This window comes from Protopterus annectens, chromosome 3.part1 (assembly GCF_019279795.1).
Source record: "Protopterus annectens isolate FY-2018-M chromosome 3.part1, PAN1.0, whole genome shotgun sequence".
Taxonomy (NCBI): Eukaryota; Metazoa; Chordata; order Ceratodontiformes; family Protopteridae; genus Protopterus; species Protopterus annectens.
In genome coordinates this window covers 217,150,644-217,164,580 of record NC_056732.1, presented here as the reverse complement: position 1 = coordinate 217,164,580, position 13,937 = coordinate 217,150,644, and the positions used below count along the sequence as shown (strand labels likewise).

At 40.2% G+C, this 13,937-nt stretch overlaps 1 protein-coding gene across 1 annotated transcript in view; it reads left to right on the top strand.

Moving 5' to 3' along the window:
- The window catches only part of DNAJC13 (DnaJ heat shock protein family (Hsp40) member C13), a gene marked incomplete in the record, with an annotated part of 3,140,357 nt that overhangs the window by 2,248,925 nt on the left and 877,495 nt on the right, over positions 1–13,937 (top strand).

The window sequence follows — 13,937 nt, the reverse complement described above, 5'->3', positions numbered from 1 at the left end:
TGGTGGACCCCAGCCATAAATAAGCTGTACAACAGAAGGAGGAAGCTACTACATGATAGAGCAAAATCCCTGAAAGGGAAGGCAACTCTGATCAGTACTAGCAAGAAACTACGATCCCTCATAAAATCATCTAAGGCTAGCTTCGAAAGAAAAATTGCACAAGACGCTAAAGATAATCACAAGGCTTTCTTTAGTTATGTCAGAAACCTGGGTGGAAACTCCCAGATATGCTCTGAGTTAGTGCAAAATGACAAAAAATACACTGAACCCACAGACATTGCCAACATCCTGGCAGACAGGTTCAGTGCAAACTCCCCCCCCCCCCAAATGAGCAAATGACTATCCCAACAGAGTGTGTAGCCTCCCTGACATCACAGATGCACAGGTGAGAGCTGCCCTTTCCAAAGCAAAAAACACAGCATCAATGGGACCGGACGGTGTCCCGGGTTGCGTCTTACATGAACTGCAAGAAGAACTGAACCCTCACTTAAAATCACTGTTCAGTCTCAGCCTTACAACAGGATATGTACCCAAAGAATGGCGTACAACAACAGTGGTCCCACTCCATAAAGGTGGTGCCACAACAGACCCCGGAAACTATCGCCCTATAAGCCTAACTAGCCTGGTCTGCAAAGCTATGGAGCGTATCATCGTGGAACTCATAAACAAAGACATTGGGAACCTCCAAACACTGGATCCTACCCAATTCGACTTTAAGGGTAGATCTTGCCTCTTGAACCTGGTCAATTTCTTTGAAACAGTCACCAAGGCCATAGATGAAGGGAAGGTAGTCCACACAGCCTACCTTGACCTTGCAAAAGCCTTCGACACAATACCTCAACTCTGGCATCATAAATAAGCTCACCAGCTTAAATATCAACCCCTATGTCATAAGATGGGTTGCAAACTGGCTTAGGGATAGAACCTACATGGTCAGAATTGCAGGTGCCATGTCAGACTCTAAACCAATAATAAGTGGCATCCTACAAGGCTCAGTCCTGGGACCTCTCTTGTTCTGTATATATTTCTCTGAGGTACAGGCTAATACAGGAGGACTATGGCTGACAAATTTTGCAGATGACTGCAAACTGGGGGCCATAATCGACTCGCTGGCTGACACAAACATCCTCCAAAAAGGTCTCACAGAGATGGATAACTGGTGCCAGAGCCATGGCCTAAAGCTAAATGCCAAAAAATGCGTAGTCATCCCCTTTGGGAAAAACAAAGTGCCCACAAATTACCACATAGGTGGTAATCCATTAAGTACGGAAGACGTAATTAGGGATTTGGGGACCCAAGTAGATTGCAATCTCTCCTTTGACAATTACATTGCCAACGTGGTTAGAAAGACATTCTATATAGCCCACCTTATCACGAAGGGGTTCACATCTAGATCAAGAGAGGTCATTGTGCCCCTCTACTCATCACTCATCAGGCCCATAATTGAATACAATGCCTCATTTGGGATGTACCTTACCCGACACCTACTACAACTAGGAAGACCCCAAAAGTACCTCACCAAGAGGATCAAGGGACTCAAATAGATGCCCTACGCAGTTAGGCCAAAGAAACTCCATCTCTACTCAGTTGCTTACCGCCTACTCAGAGTCGATCTATGCTTGACGTATAAAGCCATGTCCAACCCAGAATTAATGGACATGCTCCACCTCAAGAAAAACAAATCCATCAGTACTACACGCTCCAGTGACTTAAACCTCAGCACAGAAATAAATAGAACATGCTGGAGGGACAGATTCATATCCCAGAGGCTCCCCTCACTCTGAAACAAAATTCCACTCCATGTCAGACAGAGCCCCTCAATGACCCTCTTCAAGAAGAATCTTGACGTTTGGATGGGAGATCGTAAATTTACCCCTGGAATCTCTTCTGTGTCACTGCTAGACAGAGGCATGGTAAACTAACCTTAAATGGGCTATCTTCTGTGACCTACTATACAGAGGCACAGTCAACTAATCTAAGAATGGTGGCGAAAGTCAAACACACTCTGGCTAGGCTTGTAAATGCCCTAGGGCAGATAGCCTAGTATCAACCTATGAACCTAAGTATGCCCATCTGTAGTAGTCAATGAATCAGGAACAAATCTTAACAGAATACGGACAAATCCAGAAAAAGAAATCACTAGTGACAAAAATAAGAGAATATGAATTAATATACATTTTCCAAAGTAAAGAAAGTCCATAACTCTAGTTATTGTCACAATTTATGAAGGGTAATTTACCACCTTTTCTCCAAAAGTCACCAGTTTTAGGAGGGATTAAGAGGGACAGAACTAAACTTTGAGTCAAAAGCAGGGACTTCCCTGAAAATTATAGTGAGTTGAGAGGTCATGGAGAAAATTTCTCATGGAGAAAATATCAGTATGCATTTCTTAAAAATAAAGTAACAGCAGGAGGACAAATGTAATAACGTTAGCATTTAAAGAAGAAAATGTATTTAAAGCCAAATGAAGTTTGCACACACACAATTAAAATAAAAAAACTGTATTTATAAATCTTGTTCAGTTAAAAGTTTTGTCGCATATGTAAATAAAGAATGTCAGAATAAAAGCAGATGTTAAAACAAATGCAGCATCTTAGTTGCACAAGTGGCTGTATCGTGTACCATGCAGCATCCCATCGAAGTCCCCAGATTAATGGTTCCATAGAATTGGAGACAGACCACTGCTATAAATAAACGCAGAAAAGTACAGTTGTGGTGGTAGCAGCATACTTGCTAAACTGTTTTTCTCAACAGAAATTGTACTTGCTAAAAAGGTGCCAAGCGTAAATGTAAAAAATAATAAAAGCTGTCAAGAGTAATTGTAAATAAACATTGGACCATTTATCAGTTTTATAGCACAGCAAGGCAGCAGGGGAAGGTAACTGAGAACTCTGCCATCCATGTATGTCAGGGACAGTGTATGACGTGCTGTTCAAAGTATGTTTGGATATGATGCTGTCCTATACACCATTGTTCTTCCTTCCAGCACAAGGGAAGTACTCTATTGTTAGTTCTGTTTAAAATAATTCCATGACAGATAGACGACTATAAAACAGACTAATTAGCTAAGCTGCTTTCTATCAAACAGACTAATTAGCTAAGCTGTTGCACTAGATACAAATGAGTTAAGTAACTACTATTTCTTACATCATTACATTGCATTTTTTTTCAATTCAAGTTCTCTTTCAAGTGATAAAACTCTCTACCAAACTAGGAAGGAAAATCTCTTCATAAATTCAATTATTATAGTAAAATGTGTGCATTTATGTTTTGAATTTCTTTATTTTAAAATCGGTTTCAAAGAAACCGCATAATTGAAGCCAGGCACTCAATCAGCCCATATTCTTATAATCCAGTTAGCTTCTGATTCAGTGAATGTGACAATGCTACCCAAAAAACCTTGTAGAGAAAAAAATGTGAAGCTGCATTTAACACCTTGAGGGGAGATCTATGCCTGGAATACAGAGTATTGTCAGACTCCACTCTGATGGACTTCCTGCATATCAGCAAAGCAAACAGCACCATAATTACCCATTCTAAAGAATGAAACCGTGTCTGTGATATAAGACCTGCTGGAGAGACAGGTATATATCTCAGAGACTACCTCGTCTCTGGAACAGCCTCCCCTTCCATGTGAAGCAGAGTTCCTCCCTAACCCAATTCTAGTGCAACATGGACAATTGGATGGGGAACAGGAAAATCATCATTGGCTTGGCACCTATATATCTAATGGACACAGGCAACCTGTAAATGGTTAATCTCACAGGCCCCTGCTTACACTTATCAAGAGTACCAGAACTTCTCTGAGATTTGCGATGCATGGCTAGACTTGAAAAGACCCTATTGGTCGTTACCCTACTGAACCTATGAACCTTTATTTTTGACTCACGTTTAGAAACAGTACTGCTTTCATTTTTTATTAACCTTTGACATCTTCTAGAATGTGATCTTTCAAGTTGCAGTTTGCTTTAGTCCACTTAAGTAGCCTTTTACAACAGAAAAAAATGAAAGTGATTGATTGTATTATGAGCAAGTCTGTGTTTCCTTTCTTAAAACAAAACAATTATGAAATGCTTTAATTTGCTAATTGGTTTTATATATGTGATTCAGTTATTTGTTAGTTGTGTGCTGTTTCATTTTTTAACACCTGAGAAAGCATTTTTTACAGTTTGAAATATTGAACCAGCCTTTTCTTCTGTTTGGTTTATTGCTTTGGCTATTTTTTCAGCACGTTAGTAGGTGCTACAGTTATCTCTAGCAATTCAAAGGAACAATTCTCAAATTAATTCAGTGACAATGAGCAACCAGGAAATCAATATCTAACACATTTGTAGTCATATTTGTGACAAATTTAAAAGTTCATATATTCAGAAACTACACATTAACATGCAGACACTGTCACCCTAAATCTTGTAAACTATAACTCCCTTCTGCAAAATTAAAAACACTAGTTATATCTGTGGCTCCAAATATTTTTCATGGTATTTATGTTCAAAGTTAAGGATAACCTGATTAAACCATTACATATTTTTAAAAATAGCTAACGACTAGGAAACATTCCTAGTCTAAAGCAACAATCTACATTGGCCCTTGTAAGCAAATAAGACATCACCTCAAACTGTATGGTAACTAGACTTGCAAGCTTAAAAATAAAGAAACAGAAAATTATCAGGGATTTACTGCTCCCGTATTGAAGTATTAGAGGTAGGTAGGTACATTCGGATCAAGGCCTTATTGTTCACCTTACTACCTTAAATTAGACAGTGCAGTGGTAGCCATCCATAACCTACCTTAGTATAACTTAAACTTGATGTCAAATGTCATCCATAAACCAATGCGAGTATTACTGCAGTTTGTGCTATGTTTACCTTACTGATGGTATTGTTCAGCTTGGTTATATCCATTCATGTTCTTTTCTTGGTATCATGGAAATTTATGCTATGCATAGTGCATTGTGCATTGTGAGTACACTTAGCTTATACCTTCCATTCATAGCTCTGTAGTTAAAACCATGAATTAATTCCACAGATAGCACAGTTTATATATTATTACAGTCTGATGCCATCCACAGCCCATTGTGAGTCCTACCTTTCAACCTCTAGAAGCATCTATTTTAAAAACTAAATGTATTTTATACATGCATGCGTGAGCACACACTTTTTTTCTCGTACAGAAATAAATGGTTTAAATTACACAGACATACACACACACATACATTTATATTCTCTATTAACAGAACTGCTAGCTTAAATTCTGCGTATGAGTGCGGAATGTATTTACATCAGCGTTGGCATGTGTGCATGTGACGTATGCATAGTCCTCAAAGGAGAAGACGCTTGCACTGCAGAATGAAGGTTTTTTTTTTTTTTGTAGTGTCCTGGTCAACACTGTAGTAGTGGGAGGGTGCTCGCCCCCTCACCCTATGGTTCCGGTGCCCTTAAAGGACAAGATGTGGAAGTGGGGAGAGGGTGCAAATGGCACAGTACAGTTGGCATGGTCTCTGAGACAGAGTGCCGAGAAGAGCAGAAATGGACTGAGAAAAATAAATTAATTAAAATAAATAAAGATTGCGCCCTTTACGAGGCTAGCCTGTACAGCGCCCTAGATGGTCACCTAGTTCACCTATGCTTAAGGCCGGCCATGGTCATCTGTTTCCACCCATCATGGGTCAAGACATTGGATTGGCAGCTGTTAGTAAAACAGTGCTTTAAAGGACTTCTTGATGTTCGTTTTTACAAGAATCCTTCAACATCTTGAGACTTGAATTTCATGAATGTGAAGCCTCTCCATTTCCTTTTTAAGCCTTTTTTGTTTTTCATCTCTTAACTTTTTTCCTTGAAGTTGCATTTGAAAGGCCTGATTTTAGGTATTTAAAGCTTCAGGTTAGTATTTATAAAGAGCTATTTTTGGTCTTTGAGAGGGAATGGTTCTCCTTTGGGCTAATATTTCCTGTCAAACTTTGTGTCAGAATTACCCTTAAACCAGTTAATTTGTTTTGCTGTGTTCTCTCTGCAGGCAAAAACTCTGGGAAGAAATGTCCTTCGCACCATGGTTGTGCACTGCCTGACAGCTTTTACCTGATGCAAGTATGACTGCTGCAGGACAGGGACAGCTGTTTTTCTCCATTTACTATATTTAGGGAAGAGCTGGCAATTACTAAGCAAGCCCTCTATGTGGTTGTTAATTGCATCGATTTTTGCCATCAGATGGCTAAAGACCAGTTGGAAAATGCAGCTGTCGAAGGTTGCTCCACCAAGGCAAATGATCATCTTGTGCTTGCTTCAAAAATTACTTCATGGCAGATATTTTGACTACTGCCTCTTGGCAGTCATTTCAAACCTTCACCTTACATTACTTTTTGAATGTTAACACCGCGTCAGACTGACTTTGCAGCTTGAGAAGTAATTCTTTTGAATTGTGTTACTCGTCATATTAGTTGGTTTAACACTGGGCACCTACTTTTGTGCATCGTTGATTGGGTTTGGTCTCTATTTCATTGCAGCTTTGCATTTTTTTTTTTCTGAAGGGCTTATGCTCATGTGTGCATATTGTTGATCTAACACGTATTGTGATGACTAATACCATGCTCAAAAGAAGTACCTATCCACTGAGTTGACCATTTTTTTTTTTTAACATCCTTAGACTTCAGAGTTTGATCTTAACTTTGTATACACCCTCCTATCTACATGTTACAAATTTTTTTTCACAAAAACTATTGTACTGTAAACAAATATGATGGCCACAAGTTGACTTTTATGGTAATTATACTTGACATGCACCAGCTAGATGTGCTATTTGTTGTGAAAGCTAATATGTTAACACATATTGATTATTCTGTGTACTAAATAGCAGTATATTGTAAATATGTTTCTAACCATACTGTATGTTGTACATTCTAAGTGAACTGTTACTTTTTAAGTACTAATTAGCTGTATTTTGTAAAGGTGTCTTTTTCTGACCATACTTTTAATGTTGTACACGTAAATCTACTGTTTAAATCCTGCTTATCTGACTTTCTGATATTCTTTGTACATGAGTTTTCTCTCTGGGCATCCACTGAAAATGGATTCTGTGACCCAGTCGGACTTTCCCAGTAAACAAATGTCAAATAAATAAAATAAATAAATTGTGCTGATGAAAAGGTACTTTGATGCCTAAAAGCAAATATAATTGATTTAATTTCTCCAAGTCTTTTGAGTTTTTAGTACCATGATGGGAATGTACCCCATTCCTAAGTCAAAGTATGATTAAAGTTCATGAAATTAATATTGTTTCAATCTTTGATGTTAGTCACAAGTGCTGTTTGTAGCACCTGGAATGTACCCAGAATTGACTCCTCCTGTAGTTTGTACGGTGATACATGTATCAGCAGTATAAAAAAAATTGTCTTATTTGGATAATGAGGCCTATTGCTCTCCTATTACTGCTGGAAATATCTAGGTATCCTCCACATTTCGCTCATTTCTGCCTGTAGATCATAATATTTCTTTATGTCTCTGTACATAAGATACTGTCATCACTGGGTATAGCAGTTTCAATGATCAGTACTACTCTTGTCTTCTTTTCATGGACTATATCTGGTTTTCTCGCATCTGTTTTTTGAACTGTTGATAATGGGTGATCCCACGTGATAGAAACTTCATAATTCTCTATGTTTGTGGCTCATGTTTCTAATGTTTTGCAGGTACTTCAATACTGTAATGTTTGCACAATCCCCAATGCAGCAGTCTTGCCACATTATTCTGCCTTTCAGTATACAGGCCATCTGCCGTTAGTGTATCATACCCAGCAACAAGATGTGCAATTGTTTACAGTTCTGTTTTTACAAGATCCTACATTTATTTGTTTCTCCCACATATTCAATGGTCTTTGTAAACCAACTTGTACATGGTCGACTGTCCTAGGCCAGCAATATTAAAGTTTCATTTTTTGGTTTAAAATCAGCTCTCCTTAACCATTCCTACTTCAGGTCCTGATCAACTTGAGGTTGTTCCAGGCGTTTTCTGTACTTGCATCTATATTTATGTCTCTTCCACATTTCTTGCCTTATCATCTGATCCCTTTCCGTATATTCTTTCTTTTTTGTTTTTTGGCATATTCAGTTGCTACCTGATTTTTTTTTTGTCTACTTCTGGTTTGAGTTCCATTCCCGCTTAACACCAGTATGCTTCTTGCGAAAAAGATCAGTGGTGAACCAGTAGACCAAAAATCCAGAAGTGTTGTCGAAAAGTATATTCATTGTGAGCTCTTTCATGCACCAAACTTCCGTGCACTTCCTCAGACAAATAACTCAACAACACTGAAACCATTTATCCAATTCGTTCTTAATAAAAATTAATTAACATCAATTACTTTACTTATTCATTAAAATTTAAAGCTATCCACATTAAAAATCATCCTAGGGTTAACTTTAAAGAAGAAAGAAGAATTAATTGAAACAGATACAATAATAACCAACTGCGACCATAAAATAGATCTATTTGAAATAAAATATACTTAAAAATGTGCTAATATGTGAGAAAATGCATAAAAATAAATGCCTATTATTCAACGTTCTAAAGCTTTTAACTTAAACACTTAACAGAGCATAAATCGTTAACACTTCTGGATTTTTGGTCTACTGGTTCACCACTGATCTTTTTCTCAGTTTGGTTTGTGTTTTCTTCGTTTTGATGACCAGTATGCTGCTTCTAAGCAAGGAGGTCAGCTTTGTTCTCATGTTTCACAGCTTTCACTATGTTTGGATCTGATGAGGTCAGCAGATATCTATGCAATCTTAAGATTGCAGGTCTATGCATGTAATCAGTTTTGAATAGGTCCATACCTTCTTCAGAATGAGGAATGTATAGTATTGATATACACTGATTTTCTTATCATTTGATAAGCATGAAGTATTTTTCTTGTTTTCTTGTCCAACTGATCAAATAACCTTTGAGGTCAGTCACCCCAAAACTCTATAAGTTAGAACAGGAAGAGCAAACTGATTTATAGCTTGGAATTTGTTCCTCGGTATCAGGGCTGTTTTCAGCATTAATTTTAATCTTCTAAAATATTCCTTACTGAATTTTATTCACATTTGTTCATGTTTTATTGTCGATCCTTCAGCAACACTCCGATATTTATACACTCTCTCTCCTGCTCAGTTTTTTTTATATCACATTCCTCAGTCTCAGACTGATACTTTGTTAGTGTTGTTGCTTTCCTGCTTTGTGTTGCATTTGTACATTTATCAAGGCCAAATGATATTCTTATATCATCTGAAAACATTTTAACCACCTGCAGATGTTCTTCGTGCTTCACTGTTGCAGTCATCACATTTGGGTTATCCCTGCCCAGGGTAGCCCTCGGCCGGCCTGAATACCAGAGATGTAGGATTTATGTGTTGGTTGCTGTCACTTGAGGACTGATGTCAGGTCATCAGTAGTATAAAGTAAGGCAGCCGACTCCGTTACATCAGTCATTCTTGCCATGGAGCCCGAAGCAGAAGCAGTTTGCACAGGTGCAGGTCGGCCACTACCCGAGTTTCGTGTACTGAATTGAAGTTTCTTGCACTAACCAATGGCAGAAAAATTGAATTGTCTCGCCTGTGGAAAGCAAATTCCACACCGATTCTTACTGTGTCACTTGTTTTAGGCCCAGACCACGATGTCCCCCGTTGTCGCTTCTGTGCTTTGTTCAATGCCAGAACGATCTGTCTTCGGGCCCTTAATGTAGCTAGATATTTTTGCTTACAGTCCTCTATTTCCGATATGGCTTTGGTTGCCATCAGACAGCAAATCTTCTGAAAAAATGTTAAGATAAAGACAGAGACAGACCGCACAGGTCCAAACCTACAGATGACGCTTCCGTTAAGCTAGTCATTAGTTCTCAGGTCCTCAGTGAGGGGCTTTCGCAGCCCCTGATAGCCACTTATGTGGATTTGCAGGCTGCTACCGAGACCCTTTCGGAGTCCGGTATGCCGCCCAACACTTCTTTGACTAAGGATCCTGCAGTCGTCTCTACCTTGGATGGGTCCAGAGCCGCTGAGCAAGCACCGGCTTTTTATTTAATTTTTTTTTTTTAACCTATCTGTGCCATACTCTGATTCTTCCCATTTTTACATTTCTCTGTTGTGACTTTAACAACAAATGATCCTTTGTTAGATATGACTTACTTTTGTTAACTAGCAACAGAACAAAAGGTTTTCTTCTAAATGACTATAAACTGTATCAGCATCAATTCCAGTATGTAGTTTATACATTGTTGAAAGGCAAGTTATTGGTCTATAGTTTCTAGGATAGTTTACAGGCTGTTAGAGTATCATCACTTTTCCTGTTGTTAACCAGGTTGGTGTCTGTCTGGGATGTGATTATAAATAGTTCTTAGGGCAAGATCTTTTTGTAAAGATGTTAATACTTTTAGCCAGAAGTTAGGTACTGCATCTGGGCCTGGGGTTTTCCATTTAGGAGCTTTTCTTAATTTTGTTTCAATTTTTCTGGCTGTTGCTTCATCCTATTTCATATCCTGTACATTTGTACTTGTTGCTGTTTCTTTTACTTCTGTCCATTTAGCATTTTTATGATGTTCATCATGTTTCACTGTTGCAGTCCTAACCAATGGGTTATCTGGCTCCTGGTAGCCCTCGATCGGCCAGAATACCAAAGGTAAGTAAAAATAACATCGGCTGTCAGTTGTAAAGGACGTCAGGGAGTCCAATACAAAAGGAGGCAGCCGACGTCACTTCCTCAATCTTCCTTGCTGTGGAGCCCGAAGCAGAAGCATTTTTTGCACGAGTGCCGGTCGGCAGTTTACCTTTTTTGTTTCCGACTACAAAGTTGAAGTCAACTACAACTAAGTGCCCCGATGGGGATCCTCTTTTCTTGCCTTAACGAATGTCAGAAAAGGTTAATAATTGTCTTACCTGTGGAAAGCAGATTCCCCATAGAGATTTTCATTCCTATTGTATTATTTGTTTAGGCCTTGACCACGATGTTCCTAATTGTGATCTCTGTGCTTCCTTTAATCTGCGTACTATTTATCATCGTTCTAAGCTTTTAGCTAAACATTTTGGAGTTTGGCCTAAGTTTGTCGGTATGGCATCCGCTGGTCTTCAGGCTTCGGATATCCCCAAGAAACGTAAAGATAAGGACCGCGACAGGCTTCCGAGGGTCAAGTCCTCGGATGATGGTAAGTTGGTCGTCAGTCATGCGGTAGCCAGTGAGGCGCCTTTGCAGCCCCTGCAGTCTGCAGATTTTCAACCGCAGGCCTTGACTGAGACCATTTCAGAGGCCCCCAGGCCTCCGGCTTCCATTTTGCCTTCAGACCTTCCGCCTGTTGCCTCTTCAGCTGGATCCAGAGCCGCTAAGCTCAGTCCAGTGTCCGAGGCCTCCGTTCTTTGTTCAGACAGCAAGCTCATATTGACAACTTCGGCTGCAACTTCGGCGGTTGCCAGGCCTTCCGAGTCTTTCAGACTTGCAAGTAAATCTTCCAGTCGTAAGCCTGTGAAGAAACAGACTCCAGTTTCCTCTCGTTCCCCTCATTCTCAAATGGTTACAATGGCTGATGACCTTTTGACTCTTATTAGGGGTTCACAGCCTCCTCCTTCAAAAAGAGGCAGGGATGTCTCTCCTGAGGCTTTGTCTTATTCAGGTTCTGATACTTTTAGCATTTCTGTTGATGAAGAGGAAGTTTCTCAGGCTTTCTCTCCTTTTGAGGATTCAGACACAGAAGAGTCCATCCCTTCTGCTTCTCCTCCAGAAGATTTCTCTTTTGGTGATGCTTTAAATACTCTCAGGGAGCATTTTAAATGGGAAGGTCAGGATTATCCCTTTTCTAAGAAAAGGATTAGGGAGTTTTTGGATTTGCCGCAGCATAAGCCTTTGACTATTCCACCTGTGCTGGAGGTGGTTGATGTTTTGCTGGAAAATTCCTTGACTCCAAATTCGGTTCTTTCTGCTTCCAGGAAACCTGACAGGTACTATAGAGTCCCTGATTCTCATTTGTTCCTTTTCAGGAATCCGTTGGCTGATCCAGAGGTTATTTCTCAAGGCCCTAAAGGAGTTAAGGCCACTGTTACTAAAAATCCTGTTCCTTCAGAGAGGGAATTTAGAAACCTAGATAGGTGGGGTAAAAAGGTTTATACCCCTGCCACTCTTGCTATTAGGTCTACTAATTGTCTTTTTTTTATATGCTGAAGTACCAGCAGCACACCTTGGATGCTATTAAGTCTAGGATAGCAAGTGTGCCTCTGTTGGCGGAGAGTAAAGATATGTAGGATTTGCTGAATTCTGCCAGTCTTGTCAATAAACATTCATTACATTGTGGTTTTGACATTCTAGAAGCCTACTGTAGGGCTGCAGCTACTGGCTCTGTTAGAAGGCATGCTTGGCTCAGGGAACAGCCCCTACCAGAGCCTGTCAAAGCTAAGCTTTTAGATGTACCTTTGCGTAAGGACAGTCGTTTTGGCAGCAAAGCAGAGGAAGTGTTCAAGAAGATGGAGGATAAGGACAAGTCTATGCAAACTTAAGGATTTCTCTGCAAGTTCAGCCTCCTCGCTTTAGCAGGAATTACCTTCTAAGAGTTGGACTTTCCCTGATACCAGCAGGCAGAACCGTTCTAGGACTAGAGGTTACAAATCTTCTAGGGGAACAGGTGGCTACCCCTCAGAGGTCTAAGCATTGGCAGGCTTCCTCTTCCAAGTCAGGAAGTTCTAAGCCTGCATCTCAGTCTAAACATTCTCAATGAATCTGTCCAACTACTGCCTGTTCTTGCCTGTCTGGAGAGTCCTTTAGGGGGAAGGTTAGCCCTTTTTGCAAATGTCTGGGCCACCATCACAGACGACAAATAACTGTATCCCTAGGACACACATTTTCTTTCCGCACCTTTCCAGTACCCAAAGGAATTCAGGACGCTCCTCCAAACCAAAGGGCAGAAGTAGAAAAGCAAATTTTGTCTCTGTTACATCTGGGAGCAATAGAATCAGTTCCTGCTCAGCAGGTAGGCCAGGGTTTCTATTCCAGACTTTTCCTAGTTCCAAAAAAAGAAGGCACCTGGTGTCCTATCCTAGATCTATCCATCCTGAACTCTTTCTTGATAATTCCAAAGTTCAAAATGCTCACTCTGCATCAGTTGCTGCCAATGTTAGAAAAGGATTCCTGGCTGGTAGCATTGGATCTCAGAGAAGCTTATCTCCACACCCCTGTCAGAGAAAGTTGCAGACAATACCTTCGTTTCAGGGTGGGCAAGCAACATTATTAATTCTCTGTGCTGCCTTTTGGCTCATCTACTGCTCCTAGAGTTTTCACAAAGTGCCTGGCTGCAGTCATTGCTTTTTGCAGGCGGAAGAAAATTCAAATTTATCCGTACTTGGACGATTGTCTAATTCAAGCAAATTCTCAGGAACAGCTGTTAAAGGATCTAGAATTTGTAAAGACTCTTGTCTCTTCCCTGGGTTACACTCTCAACGAGGAAAAATCAAAAATGGTGCCATCCAAAGAGATAACATTCCTAGGAGCGAGTCTGAACACAGCCGCCCAGATGATATCTCACCAAGGAGAAGCAGACAACTCTTTCGGTTTACTTGAAGGACTTGGCAAGCCTGTCCCAGCTCCCTGCAAGGAAATACCTGCAAGCTCTGAGATTCATGGCCTCTTGCATTCTCATGATTCCATATGCAAGACTGCATATGAGGAAATTGCAATGGTACCTCAAGAACATTTGGTGCCAACACACACAGGACCTGGATGTGATAATTCCTTTGCTTCCGTGTCTGCAGACAGTTTCTATGGTGGGCAACAGCCTGTCTACAGAACAAAGGCATGCCTTTTCGCCCACCCCTTGCCACTCAAGTTCTTACCACAGACGCATCAGAATACACCTGGGGAGTTCACCTGGATGGCAGATGCATACAGGGAAGTTGGAATGCCCAGCAGATGCACCTGCACATACATTTAAAGGAG